At 41.7% G+C, this 8,953-nt stretch overlaps 1 pseudogene; it reads left to right on the plus strand.

Moving 5' to 3' along the window:
- The first annotated feature begins 7,380 nt into the window (after positions 1–7,380).
- On the plus strand, positions 7,381–8,122 carry LOC149470415 (sodium channel protein type 8 subunit alpha pseudogene; annotated as a pseudogene).
- The last annotated feature ends 831 nt before the right edge of the window (positions 8,123–8,953 follow it).

An 8,953-nucleotide genomic window follows, 5' to 3' on the forward strand; every position in this document is an offset into this window, starting at 1 on the left:
GCCAAGGCAAACCCTTCCAGCCGTACCTCTGAGCCAAGGCAAACCCTTCCAGCCGTACCTCTGAGCCAAGGCAAACCCTTCCAGCCGTACCTCTGAGCCAAGGCAAACCCTTCCAGCCGTACCTCTGTGCCAAGGCAAACCCTTCCAGCCGTACCTCTGTGCCAAGGCAAACCCTTCCAGCCGTACCTCTGTGCCAAGGCAAACCCTTCCAGCCGTACCTCTGTGCCAAGGCAAACCCTTCCAGCCGTACCTCTGTGCCAAGGCAAACCCTTCCAGCCGTACCTACATGCCAAGGCAAACCCTTCCAGCCGTACCTACGTGCCAAGAGAAACCCTTCCAGCCGTACCTCTGTGCCAAGGCAAACCCTTCCAGCCGTACCTACGTGCCAAGAGAAACCCTTCCTAGTCAACTCCAAATGCAGTGACATAGGTGAGCATTAAACTAAGGAACATCTGGAGGAACAGTTTCTAACTTCATAGCGTGTTTCTATTTATTTCTCTCCATTTACAGCTGAAATAGGATGTATTACATATCAATTCCATACATGTGTACAGGCTACGTTGTAAACAGCACAAAAAGCTGAAAAGTGTGGTTCAACTTTGAGGATATTATAAATGCTGTAAAATAGTTAATTTTGACACCTGTAAATATGGAAAATATGACAAACAAAATAGCTTCTGGTGTACGACATTGTCATCTTTATCATTTATTTTCTATTTTTAAAAAATATACCAGGTGATAATACACCTGGTGTATTATTTTTTAAAAACCAATAGAATTATGAGTAGTCTATATCTGGGCCTGCTGAGGACTACTGTGGCAGCCACCAGCATGGGAAAGTATCCTTTGGCTTTGCTTAGTCTCATTGTCTTTAAAAATACCTTCTCGCCCTCTTTAAAAATTGTGTCCTAAAAAAAAAGACAAAAAAAACCACAGAAAATTAAACAATCTTACTTGCACAATTTCATTTCCATAATGCATGTCTTTATTCACTGGCAATGTGCCATTAAAACCAGCCAGAAAATGTGACTACTCCAGGAGGAGAAAAAAAGAAAAAAAAAACCTTCTATTGCAGACCTCCCCTTCCTAGCATGTCAACCTTCTCCTCTTTGTTGGGGTGTCTAATTGCTGTCTGTGCTGGCCCAGCCCCTCTGCCTTTTCTTGCCTCTCTTCATAACCTTTTTTTATGTAGCAGTTAGGAGTGAAGGGGAATACTATAAGAGTGCCACTCGAACAGCCGAGTCTGCTGGGACTGTAGACATCACAACCAAGATAGCAGGGCCCAGCAGCAGTCCCAGGGCTTTACAGGTAAATAACATGAATAAAATGCATTGAATATACATTTATACAATTCATACAATTTATTCTATGGAAACATTTTTGTTGAAATGAATGGTTTGGTGGCAGGGTCTTGTTAGGCAAGGAAGTTTGATAAAGCTGGGAAACAAAGCACGTTTGGTTGTTGTGGCCAATGCTGTCTTCCCATCAAATATAAACTTGTATTCAGAAGCCTGCAGCTTGCTTACTAAGTGTTGTGTGGACACTCTTTATCCTAGGACCAAATGGCAGTGGTAACTCCTTCCAACTGCACGACAGCAGAGGACCTGCGTCCCATCAAGAGTAAACCTGGTCTCCTCCATATGGACACTACTTCTATGTCTCAGTTGCAATACTTTGGCTTTAGTTATACAAAACATTTTTTGAAGAAAAAAAAATGAAAGTTAAAAATGTTAGTACACCAGATAAAAGGAGTGAATGTCTCATTAGCATAGAGAACATTGCTACCTTTCTAGCTTATTTAATTTCCTTTTAAAAAACGTAACCAAACTAGATCTTTTCCTTTCCCCTTATAAAACTCACATCAACCCCCAAGGAGACTTCCAATAGTACATACAGTATACATTTAATGGATGCAGGTATTACTTTATTTTGGTGATTCAACCTAAGGGACACGGATAATTTATCGTCTGCGCTCATCTGTATCATTACATATGCTCCCAGGATAATCATGCATATAAAAAACTGCTGGATTACAGCAATCCATACAACATTGCTGAGAATATGTCCCATTGAGCAAAAATGTATAGAGGACAAACTGTAGGGGAAATATACAAACTGTTAAATTGTGGACCAGTTGGTGTTAATCTACGGTGCTTCGGCAATATTTGGTCAAAAAACTTACAGGAGACCTCAAAAGACTAGCCAATAGCCAGATACAAAATCTAAAAAAACAAAAAAATGAATTGTGGAACAGTGGTCCTTGTTTATCTACAGTACTTCTGCAATATGTCACGTCACATTGATCAAAGTTTATAGGAGACATCAAAATCTGTAGGGGCAATCCACATACTTGGGGAAATGTGGAACAGTCAGTGTTCATCTACAATACTTATGCAATAGGTCTCATTGATCAAAAAAATGTACATGTAACCACAGACTGTAGCCCATAGCCAGATACTAAATCTGCAAACATGGCGAATTATGGAACAGTGGTTGTTTATCTACAGTACTTCTGCAATATGTCCAGTTGATTAAAATTTAAAGGGGGCATCGAAAACTGTAGGGGAAATACAAACTGAATTGTGCAACAGTGGGCTTTATCGTACTTCTGTAATATGTCACAATCATAATTTACAGGTGATCTCTAAGACTATCCCATAGCCAGATACTAAATCTACAATGTTCCAAGTTACAGCTACTATCAAACCTACTGTCACCACCACCCACTCCACTAGGCACATGCTGCCACTGACCATCTCTGCCCACTATAGTGTAGTGAACAAGGACTTTGCTGCCATTGATCACTCTGAGGGCTGGGTAGGTCATCAAATATATAAACAATTTCATTCTTTGGACATCAGTAAAGTTGGCTCTGCTTCTGCAGCTCATATGAGAAATCAGGAAAAGGAGCACAAAAAAAAAAAAAAAAAAAAAAAAAAAAGATACCATTTCACTATGAAGAACATTGACAAAACCTTTCATCCAACCTCTAAACTATTGCAAGCATGGTGAGGGTGATTTCTATGCTTGCATACTTTATGCTGTATGTCTTTCCCTTACATTTCATCTAAGTTAAGAGGTAAGCCAATGATAGAACTCTCGTTAGCTCCTCTCACTGTGGTGGAGCCAAGCCTTATACTTTGGAGTATTCAAGTGAAACTACAAATCAGAAATGTAATACAAAAAAGTCCTTCTAGCTAACAATGTTAACAGTAAATACAGGATAAATAAGTGAGCGCTAAATAGAAGCAACACCAACAGCAGCTGTACACCAAAAGGCACCATATAAGACCTTTCAAAAAGGACAAGTATATCAGAGGGGTGCAGCGCTCCTAAAATCTATAAAAAAAAAAACCACATAAAAAGTTTATAAGCAAATGACATAGTAAACATGACATGTGCAAATATATAGGCCACTAATTCGTGGCTAATAGTGCTGGAAAATGTGAAATACAAAAAAAAGTTCATAAAGGTGGTGATGAGATCCCAAATGATCTAAGGATGTCCTATGACGGAGACCGTGGGTCAGGTGATATAAAGTAATATGATTGCGCACTCACCAGATACGCAAATCAAATGCGCATGGATCATAGAAATCACAGGTCATCCAATATCTGATGTATCTGGTCACAGTATCTCACTCCCTGACGACACTGCCACACCTGAGGGTCACCTTGTAATGGATGTAGGTTGCTCTGAAGATTGTCCCTCGGCTTGCAGGGTAATTTTTTCTTCTTCTTGGAAACCACTATCAACTCTCACCCGCTGAACAGCGCTCATGAAGGAGGTATAAGACACACCGGGTGATAGGACGGGGACAGGCAGCCAAAGTCCACACAGCCAGGTGACACTTCCCCGGACCATCCACTCTCATACAATTCATCAATCCGACCGCAACGTCACCAAAACAATTGCCCTGCAAACCGAGTGACAATCTACAGAGCAAGCTACATCCACTACAAATGTCCTGCAGGACCTGAGGTTTAAACACCAATCTCCACTCTGAGAGTTACGAAAAATGAGCTGTAGTAGGATTGCAAATTAGTCAGGATGACATGCAACATCAAGCCAAATCTGAAGGAGGAAGAGGTGTGTAAGGGGAAGGAGATTCTCTAGATAGATATGGATATTTGCCCTTTTACCAATATCACCTATAGATACATTAGTGGTACACTACCTGAATGATGATTTTACATTTAAATTTAGTGCCATTTACATCCATGCCCTGGGACAAGACTGAGGGTGCTATGGGGAATACTCAACCTTAAGGGGAGCCTCCACTCAGATGAATCTACACCGTGTACACTTGAACAATAACTCATCCAGTTACCTCAGGTCCCCATATATATGTACACCTTCACTGTTGACTTGCAATTAATGGAAAATGCTGGACAGGTGGATGAGGACAAAGGCTAAGCATGGCGCCCCCCCCCCCCATCTCTCCAGGTAGATTAACAGGGCTCTTCAGTGCATTTAACTAAATGCCTTGAGCTTCTGTACAGGATGGGAACCTCTGTGGTGCCGATCTATTCCTGTTATGCGAGAGAACGCATGTGAAAAAAAAGGAGTGCCAACAGCATCTTCCTTGCTGCTAGAGGCCATTCCACCCCCAACGGGTACATGCCAACAAAAAGACTGAGTGATTGTACACGTCTGTTACACTTGGTAACCCTTCAAGTGACTACACACCATGACAGTGTAATGCCTTCATATCCTAATGAATCTAGTGACCCAAAACTGCATTCCTTTAAATAGCTTCAGACCAGACATGGAACAAAGTTTAACTCTTTAGTGCAAAACAAGTACACATGCATGGAGAACCTTGTCCCTAGGTCCTAACTCAGGCTTGTGTACTGCCTTAGCATACCTGCAAAAAAAAGGTGTAGTCCATCAATGATAAAGTCAATGGTTATTGTCAGTGTACACAGCTGGTGAATGCAAGGGCAGCAAGGTGTCGGGCAGCCGGAGAACAAGAGATCCCTAATCTTTCCCAAATCACTGACCCTTTTTTATCGCCAGGATTAGTGCGTTGGACCCCAAGAAACCCACCAAGAAGAAAACCCATAAATTAAGGTTAACTATCCCTTTGGTACGGGGCAGCACCTAACTAAATTGCAACCCTCTTACAAGTTTATTACATTTCCAAAATCAGATAAATACAAATACACAGGTTTCTACAGGTTTAAAAATGAAGATATGGTAAAATGTTGCCTCACACAGGTAGCAAGTGCATTGGACTTCATGCAGAGCATAGAAATGATCCATCAGGACATCCAAGCTGGACAATATTCTGCTAATGGACTTCATGCAGAGCATAGAAATGATCCATCAGGACATCCAAGCTGGACAATATTCTGCTAATGGACTTTGAATACAATGTCATCAAAAGTGGCAGATTTTGAACTCCCAAGGCTACAGGGTCCACAAGCACCATCTATGTTTGAGTTCACTCCATACACAGCTCCTGAACTGGGCAGCTTAGGAAAATGAGGAACAATTGCTGCTGCCCCCAAGCATTGATGTGTGAGCCTTTGGTGTCATAATGTACACTGCTAGCCCTGGGTGCCTGCCTTGGGAAACAATCAGAATGGTGTTCCAGTATATGGGGACTTTGCTTGGTGGCAAATCAAAAAGAATCTTAACTTAGCACAAAGTGGAAGGAAGTTCTCTCAGGCAGGCAAATGTTGTAGGACATGTTGGTCCTCTATGCCCCCAAGAGTTGCTCTGCCATGGACATTGTAAAATACGTTCAGTGGTCATGGAAAGCAGAAATGCTTTCAGGAAACCTAACTAGGAGTACGGTAATCTATATCCTAGTTGGTAAGAACGTCTTAGTAAATCTTAGTACACTGTTGACTTGATCAAAAATCTAGCGATTTGCTTGGTGGTAAATGAAAAAAGATCTCACCTTTGCATCTGGAAAGTGGAGGAAATTCACTATTGAAGCCAGTCAGGTTCTGAGACATAGGACCTCAAAATGTTCAAGGAGGTGCTCTGCTATGGACATTGTAAAATATGCTCACCTGCTGTGGAAAGTGGAAATACCTCCAGAAAACTGACATGTAATATAGCGTCATCAAGTGCTGCCTTGTGTCTTCCAGATCATGAGAAACTCCAATATCAGAGCTGGAGATGGAAAAATCACATTCTTTAAAGTCACCTTTTGTTTGGAGACAGGCATGTTGGATGTACTCCGGGAATTTTACAAGCCTCATGTCCTAGGTAAGGAAACAATCCAAACTTTCTTGGATACGAAGACCAAAAATTTAGTGAAGGCCAGAACTCTCCATTCCAAGACCCAAGTCCAGAGGCATCTGTGGCATGAGATGGGACACACCAACAAATCTTGCTCAGTGGGTTGAAGGGCATGTGGCCAGGCTTGGGGTGAATCCTACATATGAAGAGCTGCTGCAAAATCATTTATAGTCTCTGCTGCAATCACCTGGCTACAGTGTTGGGAGTCATCTCAGAATGACACTGAAGATTCACAGACATATGTACACCTTCACTGTTGACTGGGGACAGAGGTTCCGGTGCGGGCTGCATTTTCAAGTGCAGGGACCCTGCGTTTCCCGGGCACGGGAGTCCATTCAAATTAATGGGCTCTCACGCCCGTGCAAAAAACACGGCCTGAAGGAACACGGATACATTTGTATTTTGGCTCCTTTTTTATTGTGCATTTTGGCATTTACGTGCATTTTCCCGCTTTTTAACCTGCTGTATTTTAAGACTCATTTTGGCATGGGTTTCTTAATGTGCATTTTGACGTTTTTTTAAACACATTTGAGTGCTTTAATGCACATTTTGGCACAGGTTGTGTTAACATGCATTTATAGTTCTTGTCCAAAAGGAGCCTGGCAGGTCTCCTGCAGACTTGTCAGAATATCTGCTTGCCATATGGGATGTACAGGATTGAATGGGGTGGTGTATGGCAAAGCAGATATTCCGACAATCTTCAATGAACTACCATGGTGCTCCATAGCCGTGGTAGTTCATTGAAAAACTACGAGCGCACAGCCACTAGGGCTGTCAGAACCTCGTAGTTCATTTTATTCACGGAAGTCCATGAATGACGCAGCAATGTGGGCGGAGCACCGCACGGCCGCACTGTTTTCAAATTGGACAGATAATACGGGGAGAAGTTTCCCTGGACAATCTGCAAAAGGGAGGGGTGGCAGGCGTGGCTGCAGCTATAGGAACATGTAACATATTCCACCCTAAAAACAGGTGGAACGTGTTCCAAAAAGGTGAACTCATCCTTTAACCCCGCTGGTGCTGATATTAGGAAGGAAGAAGCCATCTTCCTCACATCACAGCAGCTTCTCACCCATATTCTCCAGCTCTGGGTTGGAGGATCTGGGATGGAGATATTTTACAGAGATGGTCAGTGAGATCTTCAGATCTCACCTTCATAAACTGTCCATCTCCATAAAAGTGAATGGCAGAAGGGTGTGTCCTGTGATGAGAAAAAAATTCTCTCCTCGCCTCCAGTTCATAAACTGGCACAACTTTGCTTACGTAAAGAAAGAAGCCGGGATAGATGACATGTTCAACTTTGAGACTTTTGGCAATAGCATGATTTATTTCAGATCACTACCTCTGCTGGCTGGGATGGCTTGTTATTACCAGTCTTAAACCGCCCCCCAGACTGATCCTAAGAAGGAGAACCCAGGAAGTCCAATGCAAGGCGATTGTGGAAACCCCTCTGTAGGAATCTCTGTCAGCTATATCATCATCTCCTCTCCCATAGTGGAGAACATGTATATTGTTATAATCCTAGAACATTTTAGTGTTACCACAGAAGAGAGCGCAGATCCTCTAAGTGAGGATGACTGAAACATTTTATGAAATATGGGAGACATTTGATCCCGATGCCACCCAATTTATCCAGTTCAGTAAACTCTCAGATTTTGCCGATGCCTTGGAGCATCCATTGAGAGTTCCTAAGCCAAACACTATTGAACGTATTGCCATGGATTTGCCTATGGTGAGTGGTGACAGAATCCATTGTTTAGATATCCTCTTGGCCTTTACTAAACGTGTGCTTGGAGAGAGCGCGGAGCTAGATATGTTGCGGCAGCAAATGGAAGAGCGCTTTGTAGCTTTCAAAAGTGTCTTATGAGCCCATCACCACCACGCTCAGGGCAAACAGGAGGACGTATCAGCTGTGGTTATAAAGCAGGCCTACAGATGCCATTTAACAAAACAAGGTTTTGTTTGTAGAAAACCTTCAACTAAAATGGAAAAATGGTGGAATATGGACAGAAAAGAAGGCACCCCTTCTACAGCATCGCTGCTATCATATAACAGTGTAACTAAACCTGAATAGGAAAAAAGAAAAAATACAAGAAGCGATGAGAGCGCAAAAAGAAAAAAAAGAGAAAAAAAAACTGTCAGGGAATCCAAGTGTTGGAAAAAAAAATTGTCAATTCTCATTTGCAAGCAAAGTTTACTAATTTAATAATATCAATGCAGATCAGCTATGGAGACACTTATCTTACCATCAATGCCAAACAAACAAACTGATTATGACATGGTTGCATTTTAAGGCAGTGAATCACCACCTGGTTAAAAAAGGACAAAAAAAAAAAAAAAAAAAAAAACACAAAGGAAGTTGTACTGCATGTCTCCCATCAACCAATGCAACTTAGGAGAAATGACCAGAGCTGCAAGGAAGAGTCCAATTCCAGGGCAGCCAGATAAGTTTATTTTCTCATATTCTGAAAAAAAAAAAACAAAAAAAAAAAAACCACGAAACTAGTTCTGCTTAAGGTTTCCTTTACTGGGGTACTATAAAAATAGTAAGAAAATAGCTTCTAATATTCGATGTCACTGTAAACCAAAATCTAGGGCTGATATTCTGCTTTTTGTATTGTACAATGTTTTTAGTCTTCATTCTACATAGGGCATATTTAGAAGAAGCAAAGCTGCAATATTTAGAAAAGCCTTTCAT

Source organism: Staurois parvus, unplaced genomic scaffold (assembly GCF_062004578.1).
Source record: "Staurois parvus isolate SC_StPar_1 unplaced genomic scaffold, SC_StPar_1.0 ptg000046l, whole genome shotgun sequence".
Lineage (NCBI taxonomy): Eukaryota > Metazoa > Chordata > Amphibia > Anura > Ranidae > Staurois > Staurois parvus.